This window comes from Camelus ferus, chromosome 1 (assembly GCF_009834535.1).
Source record: "Camelus ferus isolate YT-003-E chromosome 1, BCGSAC_Cfer_1.0, whole genome shotgun sequence".
Taxonomy (NCBI): Eukaryota; Metazoa; Chordata; class Mammalia; order Artiodactyla; family Camelidae; genus Camelus; species Camelus ferus.
In genome coordinates, this window is record NC_045696.1 from 114,259,434 (window position 1) to 114,284,777 (window position 25,344).

The 25,344-nt window shown below is 39.9% G+C and overlaps 1 long non-coding RNA gene across 1 annotated transcript; it reads left to right on the plus strand.

The window, feature by feature from the left end:
• Positions 1-200: 200 nt before the first annotated feature.
• LOC116663200 lies at positions 201-1,272 on the plus strand. Its single transcript, XR_004319372.1, has 3 exons — positions 201-308; positions 972-980; positions 1,263-1,272. It is a non-coding gene; the product is annotated as an uncharacterized LOC116663200 (long non-coding RNA).
• Positions 1,273-25,344: the final 24,072 nt, after the last annotated feature.

A 25,344-nucleotide genomic window follows, 5' to 3' on the forward strand; every position in this document is an offset into this window, starting at 1 on the left:
ATTCAGTTATACATGTATATGTTCTTTTTCATTGTAGCTTATTACAAGATATTGAATAGAATTCCCTGTGCTATACAATAGGTCCTTGTTGTTTATCTATTTTATATATAGTAGTTTGTATCTGCTAATCCCCAAATCCTAATTTATTCCCCCCACCCCATCCTGCTCGGTAACCATAAGTTTATTTTCTATGTATTTTGTCTTTCTCCATCTGACTTACTTTACTCAGTATGATTATCTCTACATCCATCCTAGTTGCTACAAATGGCATTATTTCATTCTTTTTTATGGCTGAGTGGTATTCCATTGTCTATATATATATATATATATATATATATATATATATATATATATATACACCACACTTCTTTATCCAGTCATCTGTCAATGAACAGTTAGGTTGCTTCCATGTCTTGGCTATTGTAGTGTTGCTATGAACCTTGGGGTGCAAGGATCTTTAAATGAGAGTTTCCTCCAGATATATGCCCAGAAGTGGGATTGCTGCATCATATGGTAAGTCTGTTTTTAGTTTTTTAAGGAACCTCCATAGTGTTCTCCATAGTGGCTGCAACAATTTACATTCCCATCAGCAGTGTAGGAGGGTTCCCTTTTCTCCACACTCTCTCCAGGATTTGTTGTTTGTGGACTTTTAATGATGGCCGTTCTGACCTGTGCGAGGTGAAATAAAGTGGTAACGGTTTAACTCCATTCTCGGGGTTGAAGCATCCCAGCTCTCCGGGGCCGAGCCGGTTGCCCTCCTCCCTCTGGCTTGCATCTGCAAGTGGTGTCTCATGCCATGAAAGCTTTCTACACATCAAAATGGATTGAAAATGAGACTTTTGGAAACAAATGTGCCTCTGAGAACAATTTTCCAAAGCTGTAATTCTTAGTAAGTAAGGGATACAACAGTTCAAAAGTCCCTAATGCTCAATTGGTTGGGACTCTCTCTAATTCAAGTTGTCAGTCATCAGCTGTGTGTGGTGGTGAATGGAGAGGATGGTTACTTTGAATCCACATCTTCCACAGCAGATAAATATGCCTCACTTCATTTTTTTTAGTCTGAGGGTGAACTGTTAAGATTTTTTCCTTTTGTTGTGTTGTTTCAGATTTGTTAAAGACATTCCTTATTTGATGAAATCATTTTTGAGGGGAGGCAAATACTTTATTTCATACTCTAATTTGTACCAGATGTTGGCAAAAATGTTTTAGCAAACAGTAGGGTTCAGTGGGAATGTAACCATATGATACCATGTACTATGCAGTGTGTGTGTGTATATATATATATATGTATATATATATATATATGCACTAATTTGTAATAGTGAATTGTAAACTTATTTTTTTTAAATTGAAGTGCAATTGATTTATAATGTTGTGTTAGTTTTGGATGTACAGCAAAGTGATTTAGGTATATATATATATGTTTCTTTTTCTAATATGTATATATTCTTTTTTTCAGATTCTTTTCTGTTACAGGTGATTACAATTTATTTCATATAGTTCCCTGTGCTTCTACAGTAGGTCTTTTTGTTTATCTGTTTTACATATAGTAGTGTATATCTGGATAAACTTATTTTTCCAAATGCACTGATTAGATATCAAACCTACATTTGAGGCTTTGTGCATTTTATTAACCAAGGTAGGTTTGGAAAAAAAAAAAAAAAGATTGCTGGTCGCCGGTCACTGTGTGAGACTGACACCACCAAGGAGCTCACAGTCATCGGCCACCAGGAGGAGCCCAAGCTTCAAACTGGAAATTAACACACGCTATTAAGTGTGGCTTGCGCTGCTTCTGGTAATGCGTTAAGACGGTATTTACTCTTAAATGGAGGTGAGGTGATTTGTTGGCCCTTTGCCCAAATTAGTATCACTCTGGGGGTGTTTCTGTTGATATGCTGGTTTGTGTCAGGATATTTAAATAACTATGATCACATAGGCATAATCTATTCTTCACCGAGCAACAAGATGGCTCTTTAAAAAATGCAGACGAGATCTTGCCACTCGAATTAAAGCTTTCCTGTGGCTTCTTTTCACTTTGAGAATTAACTCCATGATCTTGACCTTGGCTAGGCCCTGTTTTGTTTGGTTCCCACGCCCCTTTCTGATTCCATCTCATGCTTCTCTCCCCTGGGCCTGCTGCTGGAGCCGCATGTGTCTTCTGACAGGTTCTCGAATGGCTCATTTTCTGCCTTAGGGACTTCTGATTTCCTCTGTTATTTCCGGTCTTGGCACGCCTGCCTTCTCCTCATCGTTTGGAACTCAGCTTCAGAGTCACCTTCTAGAGCCTTGTTTCCTGACACTTACTAAGAGTAGGCTGCCCTGCCCCCCACCCCCATTTCCCAGCCCCATTCTCTGTTCATTCCTCCTTAGCATTTATCCCAAGCTGTGATTCACAAGCTGGTCATTTACGAGCCCTCATCTATTACCTGGCTTCTAGTTGTGAGTGTATATTAGAGCAGGAATGGTGTCTCTTTTATCCACGAAGACTGTCACAATTCCTGGCACAAAGTAAGTGTGCAACAAATGTTTGTTGAATGAATGAGGTTTTATAATTGGAACTTAGAGAACGTGGCTGGGCCAGTGTGGCCCTGAAATAACATCTATGGAGACAGTTTAAAAAAAATTAGTCTCCTGGGGGGTGGAGGGATAAATTGGGAGTTTAGGATTTGCAGATACACACTACTGTATATAAAATAGATAAACAACAAGGTCCTACTGTAGAGCACAGGGAATTATATCCAATACCTTGTAACAGCCTATAATGAAAAAGAATATGAAAAAGAATATATATATATATATAAAACTGAATCACTATGCTGTACACCAGAAATTAACACAACATTGTAAACAGATTATACTTCATTAAAAAATATATAAATATTGTCTTGTACCTCAAATGCCCTTCATTCATGGTTTCAAGGGCCACTTGCTGATTCCCCGGCTACACGCATGCTGTTCGCTACTGCCCCCAAGAAGAGGCAGCCAATATCACACAATGAAATCTGAAGGGACCCCCCAGGACAGTTCACTAAGAGCATTGCTGGACAAACAAAACTAAAATTAAGCAGAATATACTATTGGTACTATTTGACCTGTGAGGACGTGAGCTTGTTTCTGAGAAAACGGTGTCTCGGGCCCCATCAGTGGTACTCACCTCTGGCAGCGTCACCAGCACATGAGAGGTGCTGATAGAAATGGCTCTCAGTGACCCCATCTGGCAGATGCGGAGGACATCTGGCTTGTTTGGAGCTGTTGTCCTTCTGCACACAGGCCTGCGAGAAGGCCCTGGTGCCTTCTCTTTCCTGGAGCCTACCTTAGAGTCAGGGCAAGCGGCCCCTTTTGCAGCAACATGGATGGACCTGGACATTGTCATTCTAAGTGAAGTGAGCCAGAAAGAGAAAGAAAAATACCCTATGATATCACTTAAATGCTAATCTAAAAAAAAAAAAGAAAGAAAGAAAGGCAAACGAATTTATTTACAAAACAGAAACAGATTCACAGACATAGAAAACAAACTTATGGTTACCAGAGGGAGAAGAGGGTGGGAAGGGATAAACTGGGAGATCAAGATATGTGTATTAAATAGATAAACAACAAGTTCATTCTGTAGAGCACAGGGAACTATATTCAATATCTTATAGTAACTTATGGTGAAAAGAATATGAAAACGAATATATGTACGTATATGTACGACTGAAACATGATGCTGTACACCAGAAATCGACACAATGTTCTAAACTGACTACACTTCAGTAAAAATATACGTACAAAAAAAAAAAAAGAAAAAAAGGACAGCTCTCATGTTCATGTGAGTTCTCCCAGAAAATTCCTGGCTCTGCTAAAACCACATCCTAAAACTCATTAAGCTTGAGTTTGTGCCAAGAGTTCTATTTCACTAGATATAATACATTTCACCTTATGTTTGGGTTTTATAAAGTAGTTTCTGATTCCTCCAGTAATGATCAGCAATTACTCAACCTTATTCATTTTCTCCATCTTCCCAAGAAACCTTTTCTAAGCATTACATTTGTTTACCAAGAAAATAAACACTTACTTTATGGAAATGTACTCATGGAAGATTCCCCAAAGAAGTATATTTGATCCTTTCACAGGAAGAGAGTTGACACATTATTTGTTGGAATGACTTCGAAAAACCATGCTTACATATTTTAAAATAACAGCAAAAAAAGTGAATGCTTGCATATATTTTGTTGATTACTCTCAGGGATCACTTTGTCAGGATATGGCATTTAAAAAATGCTCTTGTATTTCTTAGAGAGTTGGGAAGAATAAGTATAATTGAAATAACTTCCTGATTTCTTCTCACAGGTCACAGCTAATGGGGAGCAGAGCCCCCAAGCCTGCCATGACTTATTTGCAAGATACACACTACTATATATAAAATAGATAAACAGCAAGGAGGAGAGAGGAGAAAGGAGTCTTTGATTTAGGTGTTTTAATCTGTAATGTTGTGGTACACAGGCTTAGGTAGTTGATAAAGGTACATGTTAAGATGTATATTGTTTCTGGGTGACGTGTGAAGGTGACATAATTGTGATGTTGAATATTTGTCACTAATGGGTGTTGGTGTCCCTTTTAGTTCCAAGAACATATGGTACCATGTTTCAAGGTATCGGTGGTTTGACTGACAGATCGTAGAAATGGCCTTAATTCTCCACGCATCCCTAAACATGCACCCTTGGCAGTGGGACTTTGCAACAGCTGCCATCAGGAGGTGGCGTCTATTTCCCCCTGTTTGAATCTGGGCTCACCTTATGACTTACTTTGGGCAGTAGAAGGTAGCTAAGATGACATGTCGTTTCTCCATCTAGATCTCAAGAGGACTTGTGTACTTCTGCTCACACAGTCCCTTTTCCTTCCACATGAACAAGCCTGGGCTGGCCTGCTGGCAAGCGACAGATTGTAGCAGAGCTGAGTCATCCCAGCTGAGGGCATCCTAGCTCAGCCAGCTCCTAGTTAACCTACCAACTGATTGCAGCCAATGAACAAGTCTAGCTAAGATCAGCCGAACCTGGGCCAGACCAAAGAACTCCCTGCTCAATCTGTAGAATCGTGAGCAATTATAAATCATTGCTGCTTAAAGCCACTGAAGTTTTTTCAAATTTTGATAAATTGGACATATTACATTTTGTAAATTAAGTCGTACAGCATGTTATTTTGATAGCTTATATATTGTCATATGATTGCCATTGAAACAATATTTACCCCATTACATCATTATAGTACAATATTATTGTCTATATTCATTACACCGTGCATTAGAAACAAGTTTATACTGTATAGCACAGGGAACTATATTCAGTGTCTGGTAGTAACCTATAATGAAAAAGAATATGGAAAGGAATACATGTATATGTATGACTGAAACATTATGCCATACACCAGAAATCGACACATTGTAAAACTGACTATACTTCAATTTTAAAAAATGGAAAAAACAAAGCTCTCTATGGCTTATTTGCTACTTGTTAGAGTTTGTATCCTGAAATGCCATTCCTCTTATCCCCCAATCCCCTATTCCCTGGTAACCACCATTTTACTCTGTTTTTTTTTTTTTTCAGGTTTGACATTTTTTGTTTCACATATAAGTGATATTATAATTGTATTTGTGTTTCTCTCTCTGATTTACATCCTACTTAGGGTAACATGCTTAATTTCTATTCATGTTGTTGCAAAGGGCAGGATATCCTCCTTTCCCAATGGTGAATAATAATCCATTGTGTATATTTTTTATCCATTCATCCATTGATGGGGATTAGGGTTGTTTCCATATCTTGGCTATTGTGACTGATGCTGTGATAAACATGGGTGTGTATATATCTCGTCAAAATCCTGTTTTCATTTCCTTTGGGTTTATACCCAGAAGTGGAATTGCTAAATCGTATGGTAGGTCTATTTTTAATTTTTTGAGAAACCTCCATGTTGTTTTCCATAGTGGTTGGACTAATTTTTATTTCCATTGATGGTGTATAAGTGTTTGCTTTCCACCATGCCCTGGCCAGCGCCTGTTGTTTCTTGTCTTCTTCACAATGAAATGATACCTCATTGTGGTTTTGATTCGTGTCTCCTTGATGATTAGTGATGTGGAGCATATTTTCATGTGCCTGTTGGCCATTTTTATATCCTTTTTGAAGAAATGTCAATTTAGTTCTTCTGCCCATTTTAAAATAAGTTTTTCATTAAGCTGTATTAGTTCTTTATATATTTTTGGTATTAACTCTTTGTCTGATATATGGATTGCAAAATTTTTGTCCCATTCTGTAGGCTGCTGTTTCATTTTGTTGTTTTTCTTAATGTGCAGAAGCTTTTGAGTTTGATGTGATCTCATTTGTTGATGTTTGTTTTTGTTGTTTGTGCTTTGGGCTTCACGACCTTAAAATCATTGCCAAGACCAATACCAATGAGCTTCTTCCTTATGCTTTCTTCTGGGAGTAGTAGGTCTTATGATCCATTTTGGTGTAGTTTTTGTGAGTGGTGTGAGACTGGAGTCCAATATCATTGCTTTGCATGTGCTTCTCCAGTTTTTCTGGTAATTTGTTGAAGAGACTATCCTTCCTCTATTGGGTCTTGTTGGTTCCCTTGTCAAACATTAGTGGATGTATGTGCTGGGATTTAATTCTGGGCATTCTGGTCTGTTCCATTGGTCTATGTGTCTAATTTTTTTGTGTGTGCCAGTACCGTACTACTTTTATTACTATGGCTTTGTAGTGTAATTTAAAATCAAGAAGTGTGATATCTCCAGCCTTGGTCTTTTTTCCTCAAGATTGTAAAGCCACTTAGTTTCAAGTTGGTTTGTTATGCAGCATTACTGTGACAATCACTAATTTGTATGCTATTGGACACGTGTTTCTGGGTGACGGTAACGATGCAGTTTCAGATATTGTCAGTTTTGTGGCTCTGGGTTGTATTAACTATGGTTTTAGATAATAGTGGCCTGTGGTTCTAGGTACTGAGGGCTCAGTGATGGTGGATCTTAGAGGTATTTATAGCAATGTAGCTAATATTTATGGCTTTTGATAATGATGTGGTTGTGCTTTTGATGGTTATGGAGTTTATGCTAAAAGGTGGTTACTGTGTAGACAGCACTTCACATGATGACCCACATGACATGCTAGGGAACTCAGATTTTCTGCCAGGTTGCCACAGTTTGATAACTAAATGACAGCTCTCAATGCCACTAAGTGTCCAAGGAAGCTAAATATACATTGTTCTTGGTTTCTTGCTAGACCGGGTAAGTTGACACATTGGTGGGTCTCTTCTCACTGTTTATATGTGTTTATATGTATACACGTGGGCACACACATGCCCTCCCCCTCCACACACTACAGGAAGGCTATAAGGGATTCCTGGCTATTGCCCTGTCTGTGTACAGGTCAGACTTGGCCATGCCAGTCTGGGTCCAATTGGCAGAGATACCAGAAGTGGAGACCTTCTTACATCTCTTCTCATGATTTTTCAGAAAAAACAAACAAACAAACAAACGAAAAAAACACCTTCTCTAGGCCCAAGTTCAGCCTGTATAAGAAGCGCTGATAAATGTATAAAAATATCGGATTTTTTTTTTTTTTTTTTTACTTTGGCCAAGCGAATCCAGCGGTCAGAGACAGAGCTCTGACTGTTCTTCGGCAGGGGAGCAGCGCACGCGTGGTGCCCTCGCCTGGAGGACTCTGGTCCTGTCACTGAAATGATCCTCTTCTTCTAGGAGGGAAGTGGCTGTGCTTACCTTTGTTTTCCTTGATCTTCTTTGCCAATGTATCCGTTTAAATTATGGGGTACCATAGTTCTCTTAAAGAATCACTCTACGTTTTCCGAGGGTATTTCCCACCTCTGTTAACTTTGTGGATAGATTATTAACAAAACTCTTCCCTTTTTTTGAATGAGAATTTGATCTTTGGTTAACTCTCTAGCTCAGTTCCCCTGGTAACTTGACAATGACAGAGGGCAAACTATGTTCCTAGGCGGGATTGCTTGTGCTAAAAATGACCTTTGACTGGCACCTTGCAGCTGACCTGGAAGGGCTATAAAGGAGCTATAAATACTTGACAGGGAAGCTGTGCTGGGCTTCCCTGAGAGCTGTGACTCTTAGATCTGGGCTTGCGTCTTGCAGAGACCTTGGAAGCTCTGATCCTATCGGTTAGCAGATATAAGACAGGGTGGGTCCTGTACCTGCCTGACATGGGTCTCATCTCCTGGCTGCTGAGCTCTTAGAATGCTCCAAGGGTTATCATAGAACTAGGACATCTAAAGTCATCCTTTTGGTAAGCTTTGGGTTTTGTCCTATAACCTAGTAGATGGGTGCCAAATGTGGCCCATGTCAGTCTTGTGAGTGTGAATATTTAGTTGAACCTAAAACAATCTTAGTAGGCCCTGAAGACTTGGTGTAGGTCCATAGGTCCAGCTGCTGATACAGCCTCTGGCTTGAGAGGACTCTATGACAGATGCCCTGTGTGTAAGTTTGGGGGTGATTCCTCATGCATGAGATATTTGCCGGGCATTTAAGTGGCAGGATGCCTGTTCACCTGGGGTTTCCAGACCACGGTACCAGCACATTGACAGAAGTGCTGTCTAGGTAACTTTCCAAATTACACCACCCCTAATCTGACTGAGGCAGAGTATATGGAGAAGGGTTTTTGGGGAAGGAGGCTAAAGGCCTTGGGGAGACAATTATGTTGCCAGCGGTACTGGTCAAGGGTGGCTACTCCTTGTTAAAACCAAAGGACGCTCACAACATGGGGCTCTCAGGAAACTCAGTCACAGGTCAGTCAGAGGAAAGCCAGGAGAATGAACGCCCAGGTCAGGCCTGCTTCTGACCACAGGAGGGCCTTCTTTTGGGGGGTCCTGGAGAAGTCCTGGCCACACTGCTATGGCTGCCCCTTGCCTAGAGAGAGAATTCAGGTCTGCATAGGATGAGTCCAGTGCTCAAGCAATGGCTTCTGGAATTTTCCTCCATCTCAAGGGTCTATTCTACTTTGTGTTGGCTTCATTTTCAGTCAGGATTTTCTTAGGAAGAAGCAGAGAAGGCCCTGGCAGTTCTAGGCTCTCATTTTACCAGCTTAGCAACTATAGAGGGAAGAGCGTCCTCCTCTCCCTCCCTCCCGCAAGTGTGCTGTGGTCGATGGGGCCCTGGCTTGGAGCCTCCTTGGAGCTCCCTGATCACAGGGGCTGGGGTGATGGAAGCCCTCATGAGTCTGCCTATGAGCAGATGGTTTGGGAAGTTTGAAGCCCACAGCCTGTGATTGGAGCAGGGTGGCTTCCCAAAGGAAAATTGGAGAGCTGAGATTCAGGGAAGTGGGAAGGACAGTGGGAAAGCTAAATAAGAATTGTTCCCAACAGTATCCCTGAGCATCTAGGAAGGATTATTTGCTCTCATTTAATATTGTCTTAATCACCTACAGCCACTGAATGGTGCAAAGTCAAAGACAAGGGCATCATCCAGAGCTCACACATAGAAGTACCTTAATAGATGATGGAGGGTGGGTGAGACAGTTATGTGGCAAATTATAATCAGGGAGCAAAGCGATACATGCCATGATGTAGACATAAATCCAGAGTTTATAAAAACCAGCAATGATAGAGACAACTCAGAAAAAACTGGAGAAGAATTCTGGCCATCTTGTCTTGCATCCAGCAGAGACAAATTCCTCAAGCTGGAGTGCACTACAGGTCACCTGGGGATCTGCTTAAAATGCAGGTTGGGCTGGGGAGGGTTCCAAGATTGTGTGTTTCTTTCTTTCTCTTTCTTTCTTTTTTTTTTTTTAATTGATGTATCGTTAGTTACAATGTGTCAGTTTCTGGTGTACAGCACAATGTCCCAGTCATGCATGTACTTAAATATATTTGTCAAAACTATGTGTTTTTAGTAAGTTCCCAGGGGTCTCTGACGCTGCTGTCCAGGGTCCTTGCCCTGAGCAGCATAGTAGTAGGGAGCTGGGTCACCACACCGCTTGTACTAATCCTGTTCCTAAAAAAGAAATATTAGCCGTGCCTCCCAAGACATTGGGGGAGCCTCAGGAGAGCGTCCTCTGTGCAGCACGGGGCGTGAGAAGGCTTGTTAAGGAGTCTCTTCTCAGCAGCTAAGCCTATTGGGCAGGTGCGTGATCCTGGGACGCTCATCTTGGCAGTTTCCCTTTGTGCTGTACAGCACTCGCAAAAGCAGATTATGCTGTGAAATGAATTCCATACAGTGAGATAATCACAGGCTGCCCCTGCCAATGGGCTGCTCCCACTGGAATGAATTTGGAACTAGAAAGTGTTAAAAAAAAATGTAGCCAAACAGCAGGATAATGTGTAACCAGAAATATTTTCAAAATGAGCCAATAAAAGGATATTTGGAGAAAGCTAATTTTTTAATGTCTGCTCCCACCCTGTTGTCTGGAGTCCCTAGAAGACTGAGAATAACCCTCCTTTCCCTTCTATGGCTCTCCCCCTGGGCTGTGTTTGGAAACTATTGATTTAGCTCCTTGATTTGTTAAGCAGTAAATGCCACAACGAGTTTTAACTTGCTGACTTGAATTTCATAGCATGATCTTCATCAGACACAGCTTATACCAGGGAACCCGATTGTATCCTGAACTGGATCCTTCTTTTATGTTAGAAGAACACATGGCTATATTCCTCAAAATATTTATGGACCAAATGTTTAAGCCCAGAATGAAAAAGATGAATAAAACAAGCAGAAATCATTATGGAGGAATATAACTCTGGGAATTCGGGACAGACTGCCATTTAGGACTTAGCTATTTTTTCTGGAAGTTGTTGGTTATTTTATCTTTGAAGTCATTGGTCAAAGGTGGAAATTAGAATTTAGGGCATAGACCAATCAGTGGAAAAACTGTTTAGTAGAATTTTGGATTGTTTCCTCTAGCATCTGTTTTTCTCTTTTCACCTCGTTCAACTTCAGTGACAAAGACAGTGCAGTTGGCACAAAGGTCATTAGATGGGTCCAACAAACAAACACTCAGCTGTCACTCACCTGACCTGTCCTTGAACCTGGCTTTGGAGAAGGGGGTGGGGCATGGCAGGGGTCACGCCACAACTGGGAGCATCAACACGCATATGTGCCGACTTGTTCCTGACCCTGGCGTAGAGTGGGAAGGCAGGGTGACTTTGAGAAAAGACTGGTGATTTTGTCACTCAAGGGCTCCAGTTCCAAGCCCTGAACTGTTGTTTATGATGGGTTGATATTAATGGGTTTATCTCCTTTCCACTTGATTTTTCTCATTCAATAAAAATGCAAAGCTCTCTCCATGTTTATATCTTGCAAATATAACTTGCAAATACTTTGCAAATGAGGTTAAGAAAATGAGACGGCATCTGGTCTTCATAACTAGACAAGATAGACTTCCCAGGGCTGCCTGCCCTGACCACCCTATGTGATGCCTCCACGGTGGCTCCCCCCTGCCTCTCCTGACCCACTGCAGCCCCGAGCTGCCTGACTCTCAGAGCCTTTCTCATCTTCTCACATAATTTATCATTTATTTATTTATTATGCCCATTGACTATCTCTCTCCTCTAGAATATCAGATCTACAAGACCAGGAATGTTTGTATTGTTCACAGATGTACCTGCATCTCTGGAACAGTGCCTGCCTGGACCTTGCTAACTTTTCAATAAAGGAATGAATTAAAAAAACACACACATATATATAACATTTAGAATAAGTTAACTCCCATTTTCGTAGACCAGGTTGAATTTAAAACAGCCATACAGCTATCTATTGATAGCATGTCTCAAACACAATAAGGATATCGTGGAATAATATCTTATCCTTTTTTCCTAACTGGAGAAGAAACTTTTTTTTTCCTGTCATGGAACAAAAGAGACCACTTGATATAGCATTGATAAGAGTCCATTTGGTAATAATAAAAATTTCATTTCCATTCAGATCAATTAAATTTTCTCAAAGTGTTCAGGTAAACTAGGGTTTTTCAATCATGGTATTATTGACATTTTGGGTTGGCTAATTCTTTGTTGTGGGGGGGCTGCCCTGTGCATTGTTGGATGCTGAGCAGTAACCATGGCCTTGACCTACCTGGGATCAGTGTCACCACCCCCCGCCCCACCAGTGGTGACAACCAAAAATGTCTCCAGACATAACCAAATGTCCCCTGGTTGGAATCACTTAGCCAAACCAATCAATACAATTTTAAATGGGCTCATTGGCTTACAAAGTTTTCTCTTCAATCATTAAAGAGATAAAAGCTGTCTTTCATCAAGCACTTAAGTAGTGGGCAGAATACTGTTCCCCCCAAAAAGGTCCACACTCTAATCCTGGGAGCCTATGAATATGTTTCCTTTTATGATAAAAGGACTTTGCAAATGTGATTCAGGTTAAGGACCTTGAGATGAGAAGATTATCCTGGGATTATTCAAGTGTGACCAATCTAATCACACACACCTTTAAAAGAGGAAAGCCTTTTTAGGCTGTGGTAAGAGAGAAATGCCGTCACAGCATAAGGGTCAGAGGGATGGACTGTGACAAGGACTCAATCCTCTCTTGCTGGCTTTGGAGATGAAGGAACGGGACCACAAGCCAAGAGATGTGATGACTCTAGAAGCTGAGAATGGCCTTCAAATGATGGCTAGATGGAAAATGGGGACCTTGGTCCTACAACTGCAAGAACCCGAGTGAACAAGGAACACACAGAGCCTCCATTTGAGCCTAGGGAAGGGAATGCAGCCCTGCTGCCGACATCTTAATTTCAACCTAGTAAGATCCACGTGGGCTGTGCGACCAACAGAACTGTAAAATAATACATCCGTGTTGTCACCAAGTTTGTAGTAATTTGTTACAGCAATCATAGACTGCTGCAATTTATCACGCTGAGACCTTTATATATTAACTCTTTCCATCTTTGCATTTTACAGATGTTATTGGCTGAATTGTATCCCCACCAATTTGTATGTTAAAATCTTAATCCCCTCCCCAAGCCCCCATTCCTAGAATGTGACTGTATTTGGAGATTGGGATTTCAAAGAGGTAATTAAAGTTAAACGAGGTCACTAGGATGGGTCCTGATCCAATGATTGATGTCCTTAAAAGAAGAGATTAGGACACAGACGCACATAGGGAGAAGACCATGTGCAAATACCCTTTCAAAGACAGCCATCTATAAGCCAAGGAGAAAGGCCTTTAGAAGAAGCTGACCTGACCCTGCCAACACCTTGCTCTTGGACTCCTAGCCTGTGGAACCGTGAGGGGAAATACTTCTGTAGTTTAAGCCCCCAGTGTGCAGTAGTTTGTCATGGCAGCCCTAGTGAATATACAGTAGATGAGGAAGCAAGTGAGAGAACACAAATAAATTTCCCTAGGACATACAGCTAATATGGAAAGGATTAGAGTCTCCAAAATCCATGCCATTAATCCACACACTAAGGGATTCCCTTTGCTGGTCAAGACCATGGATGACCCAGAGGATTCTAACTATGGCCAGTTCATAGAGGACAAGTCCGGAGCATGCATTCAAATTCTGATTGTGACTTACTGGCTGTTGTATCTCCAGGAGCATCTTGGTCTGAGAAACTCAATTTGCTCATGTGTAAAAGCGTTATTATTTTTTTCCCAAGATGACTTCGAGAATTAAAATGGACACTGAATGCAAAAGGACTTTGCCACGTGAAGGACTCTGCAAATGTGAGGTGGTATTATGAAAGCCTTACCTCTGCTGCAAAAAGCAACTGGGTGAGCATGGTTCTCACAGCGCCTTTCAGACTGTCTTTCAGGAATGTTGAGTAAATGTCCATTTTGGAACACAAGAAGCCACATACAAAGTATTCTTTAACTGAGGGGGAGGAGAGTGGACAAGCATCAATGTTTTCTTTTTACATTTCACTCTAAAAGGCAATTTAAGTGTGTCTTACTGTTTGAAATTCCCAGTGGGAGCCTTATTGAGTGTCGTGTTCAGAAAACCAGTGGAGTGAACAACAGCTGTTTAGAAAAAGAAGGGAACCGTCCACTCTGGTTTAGCTTGTTGGGTTTATTACGGGATAAGAGTGAACTGCAAAGAGAAAAAGATTATTTACCTGTGGTAAAGTTAAAAGACAGCTCTCCCACAGGACAGCAGCGTGTGACACAAGTCTTGGGTTCCGTGTGATGTACTTCCAGGGGGAAAGCATTTACTTTGACTTGAATACTCTTCAAGCTTCTCTTTCCTAATATCTACTCTCACAAATGATAGTCTTTGTATAGGAGATAATAGAAGCTCCCTTGGCTCCAAAGGATACACCAGCCCCAAACACGGTTGCTTCAACTGTGAGCTTTAGGAGGGGACTGGACAGCCGCTCCCACCAACCCTCAGATTCCCGGTGAGCACAAACTTAGTGCCAGTGTGGGGAGCTGACATGCTTTCTTGTACATGTTACCAAAATAACATCACCTACTGATTCCGGCATCAACAAGATACACAGATGACATTCATTTTCTAGAATGTTCTTTCCTCTTCTCCCTAAGATACTTCCATTCAAACTTCAAGTCCTAGACCAAATTTCATCCCTTTCGTGAAACCTTCTTCCATCTTTCACAGATACAGTAAATCCCTCACTCCTCTGTGTGCCCATGATACCTTCTTCAGATCTCAAATATACTGTTTACTATCTTATCTAATAATGACCTACGATTTTGTATCATGATTTGTGAGGCTTTCAGTGAAAGATATTGTTTGTGTTCCCAGTATTATGCATGAAAGATAGCAGGTATATAATATATTAATGAATTTCAGATCAGAGTGGGGAGCTTTGGATAACTTAAAATTTGTTAATTTATCATTTTTTTCTTTTTTTTAAGGGGGAGGTAACTAGACTCATTTATTTATGAATTCATTTTAATGGAGGTACTGAGGAATGAAGCCAGTATGTTAAGCATGCACTCTACCACTGAGCTATACCCTCCTCCCATTTATTAATCTTTAAATTTTATGTTTTCTTCCAGTTTTATTGAGACTATATAGACATATAGCACTGCATAAATTTAAGGTGTTCAGCATAATGGTTTTATTTACATACATCATGAAATGATTACCATGATAAATTTAGTGAATATCTATTTTCATCTATATGAGATCTAACAAAATCTGTATGTATCTAACAAAATTAAAGAAACAGAAAAATTTTTTCCCTTCTGATGAGAACTCAGGATTTATTCTCTACAACTTTCATATCTAACATACAGCAGTGTTAATTATATCTATCATGTTGTACATGACATCCCTAGTATTTATTTACCTGATAACTGGAAGTTTGTACATTTTGACCACCTTCATCCAATACCCTGTCCCCCCACTCCCCACCTCTGGTAACCACAAATCTGATCTCTTTTTCGATAAGCTTGTTTGTTTGTTTGTTTTTTAGGTATAACTGCCTCACAAAACTGTGTTAGTTCCTGGTACACAACATAGTGATTCAATATTTCTATACATTTCAAAATGATCACCATGATAAATCTGGTTACCATCTGTCACCACACAAAGATATTACATAATTATTGATTGTATTCCCCTACACTGTGCATTTCACACTCTTGTCTCATTTTTTTTGCAACAGGAAGTTTGTGCCTCTTAATCTCCCTCAGCTATTTCTCTCCCCCCACCACTCTCTCCCCTCTGGCAACCACTTGTTTGTTCTCTGTATCCAACTGTGTTTCTATTTTGCTGTGTGCAAACCAGACAGCTACATGCAAGACAATCAGATTGGATCACTTTTTTACACCACGCACAAAAAAATACATTTAAAGTGGATTAAAGACTTACATGTAAGAACTGAAACCATAAAACTTTTAGAAAAGAACATAGGCAGTGAGCTCTTTGACATCACTCTTAGTAATAAATATATATTTTTTTGGATCTGTCTCCTCAGGCAAGGGAAACAAAAGCAAAAATAAGCAAATGGGATTATGTCAAACTAAAAAGCTTTTGCGCAGTGACAGAAACCATCAATAAAACAAAAAAGCTGCCTGCTGACTGGGAGAAGATATATACAAATGATATATCTGATAAGGGGTTAATATTCAAAATATACACCTCAACTCAACATCAAAATTGCAAACAATCTGATTTAGAAATGGGCACAGTATTTGAAAAGAATTTTTTCCAAAGAAGACATATAGATGGCCAACAGGCACATGAAAAGTTATTCAACATCACTCATCATAGGGGAAATGTAAATCAAAACCTTAATGAAATATTACTTCACACATGTCAGAATGACTATTATCAAAAAGACAACAAATAATAAGTGTTGGTGAGGAAGTGGAGAAAAAGAAAAACTTCATGCCCTATTGGTGGGAATCAAATTGGTGCAGCTACTGTGGAAAACAGTATGGAGATTCCTCAAAAAAATTAAAACTAGAACTACCATAGGATTCAGCAATTCCACTCCTGGGTATTTATCTGAAGAAAATGAAAGCGTTAATTGGAAAAGATATATGCACCCCTATGTTCACTGGAGCATTATTTACAATGGCCAAGATATGGAAGCAACCTAAGTGTCCATCAAAAGATGAATGGGTAAAGAAGATGTGGTGTATATATATATACCACAATGGAATACTACTCATCCATAAAAAAGAATGAAATCTTGCCATCTATGACAACACGGATGGACCTAGAGAGCATTATGCTTAGTGAATTAAGTCAGATGGACAAAGACAAATACTGTATGTTGTCACTTAAATATGAAATCTAAAAATAGCTGTTTTAAATAACATATACAAAGAAAAATTCACTCTGAATTTGAGTATAGGGCTCTCCTTGAACCTGTGATGGTGGAATTTAAGATGACCTCTACGACTCCCACCTCCTGGTATACACGTCTTGTGTAATCGCTGACCCTTGAATGTGGGTGAATCAGTAAACATGATAGGATGGTCATCCCCTTGACTGTGTTATGTAGCAAATTGTGGTGGGATAGTCCCTCTTGGGATTATATCACATTACATAAGACTCATAGCAGACTAGAGAGAGATTGCAGATGTGAAAGAGATTGAGTACCAGGAAGAGTCTAGGCCACTAGTTTTGAAGGTAGAGGGGACCCTATATGTCAAGGATCTGAGAGTGGCCTACTGGAGCCAAAAGCAGTGCCCGACGGATGCCCACAACCACAAGGAAATGAACCCTTCCAACAGTCTGAATAAATGTGGAAGCAGATTCTTTCCCAGAGCCTCCATAAAAGCAGGTAGCATGGCTAACACCCAGATTTCACCCTATGGAACCCTGAGCAAAGAACCCAGGATACCATGCCTGGATTTATGACCCTCAGAACTGTGAGTTAATACATGGGTTTGTTTTAGCCACTAAAATATATTTCATTATGCAGCAATAGAAAACTAATGCAAGTTCTAAGGAGCTGAATTTTACCAGTGACCTGAATAGGCTTGGAAGAGGACAATGTCCTTCAGGTGGCATCTCGGTCCTAGCCCACACCTTGATTCAGCCTGGGAGACCCTGAGCAGAGAACTCAGTTACTCTGTGCCCAGACTCCAGCCTATAGAAACTGTGAGATGATTGTTTTAAGTTTCTAAGATGATGGTAACTGCTTTGCAGCAATATATAACTAATACCACCCCCAGCCCCAGCTTCAACCTCCAGGTTACACTGGAGGTAGCTGGAAACACTGGGCTCTGTCAAAACAAAGTAAGGGTTAGGTATTGGGTCTAAAATAGATAACAGCAACATTTTACTGGCATAATTTTATTTCCTAAATTCATGAATATAATAAAAGTTAATAAAGGAAAATCATAATATATGAAATTGAGGGTTATGAATAACAATTACTGCATCCAATTTGTTTCTCAATTTTCTTCTGGTTGCACACATCAAGACAATCCCAGCTCACACATATTTAGTAACCATGCAGTCAATTTCACAATTTTATACACTGTAGACATGTGTAGGCTTGAATGAAAAAAATAGACCACTGCAGAACTACAACTACTGTAATCAATGACACAGTTATAGGAAGTCTAATTAAACGCAAAGAAATGATAGAATTTTCTTACCAGGATTTGCATACAATTAAAATTTTTGTGGTGGTACAATTAATGTGGTCTCTTGAATGTTTCAATTTGATATGCTATTTAAGTGTATATGTTGGTTTTATGACAGTATTTTAAATAGATGAATATACATATAGTTAAAAATGAAATTTGAATCTAGGCTTTGTGGAACAGGGAAGCACCTTGGTAGTTTCTCAGGGTTCCAGAGATAATAATTTGAAAGATACTGCTCAGAACCTATGGCTCCATGCTGACAACAGCTGGTCCTTCAGTAAAGCTGATCTCATTGAGGAAAAAGCCAAATGTATTACTTAATAAACAAACAGACAAATACTTGTGTTAAGCTGTTGTGAAGCTAAAATCATGGTGGCAAGAGGAATAGCCTTAGGTCTTGAGTGACAGCAGCTCCTAGCTCTGTTGGGTTTATCTCTTGGGACTGATGCTCCCTCCCAGTGGGGATGTCAAGCAGTGATTTCTTGCACCAGGATTCTAAAAGTCTGTGGGGCCTTGCAGTACTGGAACATGCCTGTGATAGAATAGACAACCGTGATCTTCTTGGGCTGTGGAGCTGGTCTGGCTTCATCACATAGAACAACTAGAGGCACCTTGCTTCTCGTGACCTGAGTGACTGAAGTGTGGTTTAATTTTCTGCTAATCCAGAAGACAAAATGTCAAGATGTCTGTGACACTTTTAGCTCAGTGCCTGGTACCTATTTAAACCTCAAGCAAATGATTGACCCAATAAAGCTTATCTAAAACTCTTGAGGCCAGCTGGTTTTTTTGTTTGTTTGTTTTTTAATTTTTAAAAGAAATCTGGTGCAAATATCATCAACTCTAATGTTCCTGGTAAAGTCTGGGGCAGCACCCCATAATCAAACATTAATATTTCATTTTGAGATTTATACCAAGCATGAATATTTATATTAGATGAGCCAACTAAAGGCTATAATAGCCCCCCACATTAGGGATATTTTATAATAGTAAAAGAATTATAAAAAGGTTTCTAGGAAAACATAACACTTATAAACACATATGCATCTAACACCAAAACCCCAAAATACACAAAGCAAAAACTGACAGAATTGAAGAAATAGGTAATTCAACAAAAATATTTTGAAGACTTCAATTCCCCACTCATAATAACTGATGGAATAGTTAGAAGAAAAATCAATGTCATTTAGAAGATGTAGATAGTAACTGAGCCCAAGATTGCCCAAGTTTGACTTGAGCTAGCCCAACTTCCTGATCTATTCATTCAAAATTTGATTTCTGTGCTTATTAACTTAGGGTTCATGGATCCCTAGTACATGTATGGCTTTCAGGGACTTCACAATCCTATCAAATAATATGAAAATTTTTTTTTGTCAGTGAATGCATTTGGGGAAAGCGTGCTTATAGCTTTCATCAGTCAGTTATCATATATTTTCTGAGGGTGCATTAGGCACCAGGTACTGGACACAGTGTTGGGGGAACAGTTATGAACGGACAGATTCATATGGAGCTTTCTTCCACTGGAGGTGGGTGGGGGTGGGACATTCAGACAATAAACGTAAGTAAGTGAGACTGCTTTAGATACCGATGCATGCTTGGAGGAAAACAGAATAGAGGAATGTGATAGGAATTGGCTTCCAGGGCCACTACTTCAGTTGGGGGATTCGAAGAATTCTTTTCAGAGGTGACATTTTTTTGGGAGGTGAAGAAGAAAAGTACTAATGTCTTGAGATAGGGCCAAACATGTTATGTTCAAGAGACTGAACAAAGACCACAGTGGCCGAGCACAATAATCCGACAGGAGAGTAGAGAGAGACGATCTTGGAGCAGACAGGGGCCAGAGCATGGAGCATCTTGGAGGCCAAGTTCCAGGATCTGGATTACGATATGCCAGTGGTAAGCCACTTGAAGGTTTTAAGCAGGGATTCATTCTCAGTACTGTGTGAAGAATGGGATACCAGCTGGGAACAAATTTCCATGGTCCAGATGGGAGATGAGGGTGATGGATGAGGAGAGGGAAAGAGGAGACCTTCAAGATCTTAACAATCACTAAGGCACGGAACCCTTTGAAATGGGAGTGTACCAGTCTGCATATCATCAGGAAAAAGCAAATTAAATCAGCTTAAGCAGTGAGACACTAGTACCTGGCTTTCATTGCCTCTGCAAGCCTGTGATTTAGAAAAAGGTGGTGTTGTTAACATCAGCTAAAGAAGTTGCAGGCAGGAATCCAAGTCGGGTTTAAATCACCATGGATATGAACAAGTGAAAAAAAGGTAAGTTAACACTAGCGGCTACAACAATCTCCAAGTTTTAGTGGCTTTCTGTAGTAAGTTTCTCATTCTCGTTCTCATAGATGGACTCCCACCATTTACCTTTACCATCTCAGCGTTCGAAACGTCCTCAGAGAGAGATGGTATGGAGGGTCATGTGCACGTGTTAAAACTGGGCCCACCACTGGCTGATCTCAGCTCTGTTCCACATTTCTCTAGTCAGGACCCAGCCCCTCAACACACCCAACTGCAAGGGACTGGAGAACTGGGATCTGGTCCATCATCTCTGCTCCAGGCATTCAGGAATCGGGCTCCTGCCACACCCCATTGGTTTACGACTGGATTGTTCAAGATGAAGCCGGGAGGTTTCCTTTGTTCTCTTAAACAAATGAAATCACAGAATCTCTCTGTGACATCAATTTGCCTCAATGGTGGACAGTTTGTTGTTTGTTGTTTGTTTGCTTGCTTTTGATGGCTGTTGGTTGAACTGCCATCTACTTATATCACAATAGTGTTCTTCAGCTTCTAGAAGTTGAATCCTTATCTATTTTCTTTTTTAAAGGCCATGCTTCCTTTTGGCCACTTTGCTAACTGGGCACGTGATGGGTACGTGACAGGGGTTTCCCTGTCATATTATGTTTCCTGAGACCGGCTTTGTAAAACCAAAGCATTTCACAAGACCGAGGAGTTAATTGCTGGATTGAGGGCCTATTACCAACAATCAAAACTTGTGCTGTAAGTAGACTGTGAACATTCAGAACCTGCAAGGAGTCCAGAGCCCATATATTTGTGTGACTTCTGAGTGCAATTCTCTGCCTAGACTCTCCACTGTTTTATCTTTAACGGTAAAAGTAATAGCTGATACTTACTGAATGCTTTCTGTGTGCTGGATCTTTTTCTAAGTATTGTGATCTTCACGAGAAGCTTATGAGGTAGGTCTTATTATTCTTGTTATAGATGGAAACTGAAGCACAGAGAGGCTAAACGGTGTTAGGAAAATGGTGGATTTCAGGGGCCATCAAATCACATATCTTTCAGGGAACTTGGTGAGTCTCTCTGGTTTGTTTTTTCCTTGTGGATTTTTGGAGAACATTTTTGCACAACTTTTCTTTATTAAAGACTCAGAAACATATTTGGCCTGTCTTATCTTGTTTCCAAGTTAGTTCCACAGGAAGAATAATGTCAATGCTTGCTGGCTACAGGGGCATGTATCTTTACAAGTACTCAAGATGCTTCCTGTTAGTGTCTCCAATGATGCTCATAATATCAATAATATTGTTTTCAAGGAAGTGGTGTGCTGAGTAAACATGATTCTTGGCTGTCGCCCCGTTGTACTCTTTGTATGACATTTTTGAATACTTATCTGAAGTCATTTCTTCACAAGAACGTTTTGCCTGTATTACCAAAATTATACTCTGTGGAAGAGGCGGCTCACGACTCACGTGTAACAGGATCATTTGGAAGTCTTCTGGGCAAAGTATTCTTTTTCAACTTGTTCAGTTTAGGTGAGAATGCCGTGTGAAGTAGCTCTCTTAAAAAATCATCTCTGAGTTTATTTAGTCAGTAACGCAATCCGACACTCGTCAAATCCATTTACTACTATTTACATCCAAGGGATCTTCAAGAGGGCTGATTCATTTCTCAGATTGTTCACACAATGAAGCTCTAAAACAGAAACTGGTTCTTTCGCAGTTTCATATTTCCTCTGAAATCTTGGCCGATGTCCCCCGCTCTTGTACACCGTGGGAAACTTTCTTATAGGTGGTAATGAGCTATCAGGGACCATAAATATGCAGCTCAGCCTTCAGGTTCTGTAAGACCCAATAATTTACACAATGTTGAATGAATTTTCAGTGTGAAGCCTGCTAATGGGGCATTCTTGCTGCAGCTTCCTCTTGTCTGTCCTCTTACTCTGTTTTGTATGACCGGAGTCATTCATTTATATGATGAACTCGGCCCCTGAAAACTGCTCTGGGGTGCTCTTCAGTTTCTAGAAGTTGGCATCCCTAACTTTCTCCTTTTTAAAATATAAGTGCATTTTGGTCTGCCTCATCAACTGGGCATATTTTGGGATTTCTTAAAGGATGGAGGCATTAGCTGCTTGATTTAGAGCCTGTTAACAACAATCAAGATTTGGGCTGCAAGTGTGAGTGAAGGGTTTAGGGCTTGTGGTGGGCTTGGCCATGGATACCATTCAAAATATTTACATTAACTTCTCGATGCATGCATTTTTAATCACCGTGTGTCTGGATCTAGAATTTGGGTTTAAGTTACCAGTTATTTACTTTGTAATACTTAGCACACTTCCTTATCTAATTTTTATATAAGCCTCAAGTCCTGAAAAAAAAATAAAAGCTCTAAGAGACTCTAAACCTGTACTGACCGATATGGTAACCTGTAGCACGTACTTAATGAACACTTGAACTATGGCTTGTCCAATTAGGGCAAAGAAATACTATAAATGCAAAATACACACCAGATTTCAAAGACTTAGTATGAAAAATGGAGTATAAAATATCTTCTTAATAATTTTTTATAGTGGTTACATATTGAAATGATAATATTTTGGATATATTGGGTTGAATAAAATATATTATTAAAATTAACCCACTTGTTTCTTTTTCCCTTTTTGAAGATGACTATTAGAAAATTTTACACTGCAGATGTGGCTTACATTTGTGACTTGCGTGATATTAATTATTGCATAACATTGTTCTAAACAATAAAGACTATCACAATCTTAATATATATTAATGTTTAGCACAGATCACAACTGAGAAGTATTGACATTTACTGGTCTTGATATTTGTCACAGCAGTTGTAATGAAAATGTCAATAAATCCTCATTGAGTTGGGACACATTTCTTACTTGAGTTCACCCATTCATCTTCCAACAGCCACACTTAAAAAAAAAATAACTCCCTAAAACAGGCTTGGATGTGCATATTCTTGTGTCTGAAATAGTCTCATTGCGTTTGGTGGATTAGAGTTGAGACTCAGGAGGCACATGGCTTGTTTTGACAGCTAGGAATGCCAGAGACTTTCTCGTTTAGATTTAACATTCCATCTGCTGTGTTTTACAAGCAGAAGAGCTGCAGCTCAGGGAAGAGAGGCCTGCCGGAATGGGGTGGTGGTGGTTCTGTTTTATCCTACGTCTTCCTTTTTTTTGAAATGATGAACTAAAGAAGAGACATAACAAACAACATCACTGTGCATCAGCAACCTTGCCAAGTGTAACAGATGAACACACTTCCACTGAGTGCCGCTCAGTCTTAGCCGGTCGGACTGTTCACTGCTCTGCCTCAACTGCTCGGGAAAGCCACCTTTCTCTTTAGAGCTATGGATCCCATTCACGATTCAAAGACATGGCTACCTGTGGGTCACTATAATCAATCAAAAGCAGGAAGCCTGCTTCCTTGGATCAAACTGAGTAAATTTCCAATTGCCAAGCCACTGTGGAGTTCATAGGTGGAAGGGATTTATAAGTAGGGGCTCAAAAATTGTCTCTACAAATGATCAATAGGCACATGAAAAAATGCTCAATATCACTAATTATCAGAGAAATGCAAATCAAAACTACAATGAGGTAGTCAGAATGGACATCTCACACCAGTCAGAATGGACATCTTTCAAAAGCCACAGATGACAAATGCTGGAGAGGCTGTGGAGAAAAGGGAACCCTCCTACACTGCTGGTGGGAATGCAGTTTGGTGCAGCCACTGTGGAAAACAGTATGGAGATACCTCAAAAGACTAGGAATAGACTTACCATATGGCCCAGGAATCCTGCTCCTGGGCATATATCCAGAAGGAACCCTACTTCAGGATGACACCTGCACCCCAATGTTCATAGCAGCACTATTTACAATAGCCAAGACATGGAGGCAGCCTAAAAGTCCATCAACAGATGACTGGATAAACAAGATATGGTATATTTATACAATGGAATACTACTCAGCCATAAAACTGACAACATAACGCCATTTGCAGCAACATGGATGTTTCTGGAGAATGTCATTCTAAGTGGAGTAAGTCAGAAAGAGAAAGAAAAATAACATATGAGAGCGCTCATATGTGGAATCTAAAAAGAAAAAAAAAACATAAATACAAAAGAGAAACAGGCTCATAGACATAGAATACACACTTGTGGTTGCCAAGGGGGCAGGGAGTGGGAAGGGACAGACTAGGATTTCAAAATGTAGAATAGATAAACAAGATTATACTGTATAGCACAGGGAAATATATACAAGATCCTGTGGTAGCTCACAGTGAAAAAAAATGTAACAATGAATATATATATGTTCATGTATAACTGAAAAATTGTGCTCTACAATGGAATTTGACACAACACTGTAAAATGATTATGCAGTGACCATACTGATCTTGAAACTTGTTCATGTGGAGCCTGTATCAGTCTGGGTCCTTGAATCACCATGTGGAAGAGAGACACCTGATGCCTGGGCCATCCTGTGAGAGAGAATTAAGCTTTTACGTGTTGGAGCTGTTGCATTTTGGGGTATTTGTTACAAATGCTTGGCCTATCCTGTCTAATGTAAACTCTTTTAGTTATTCTTTTTTACTGACGTGTAGCTGATTTACAATATTACATTACTTACAGGTATACAATGTAGTAATCCAATATTTTTACAGATTATACTCCATTTAAAATTATAACAAAATTATGGCTATATCTCCCTGTGCTGTACAATATATATTTATTGTTTATCAATTTTGTACTTAGTCGTTTGTATCTCTTAATCCTCTACCTCTGTTCTGTCCCTCCTTCCTTCCCTCTGGCCAATGGTAACACTAGCTTGTTCTCTATAATCTGTGAATCTGTTTCTGTTTTGTTATATTCATGTTTTTTTTTAGATTCTACACATAAATGATAATATAGAGTATCTGCCTTTCTCTGTCTGACTTATATCACTAAGTATGATACCCTCCAGGACCATCCACATTGTCACAAATGGCAAAATTTCACTCTTTTTATGGCTGAGTAGTATTCCATTGTGTGTGTGTGTGTGTGTGTGTGTGTGTGTGTGTGTATAAATAAAAATGTCTTCTTTATCCATTC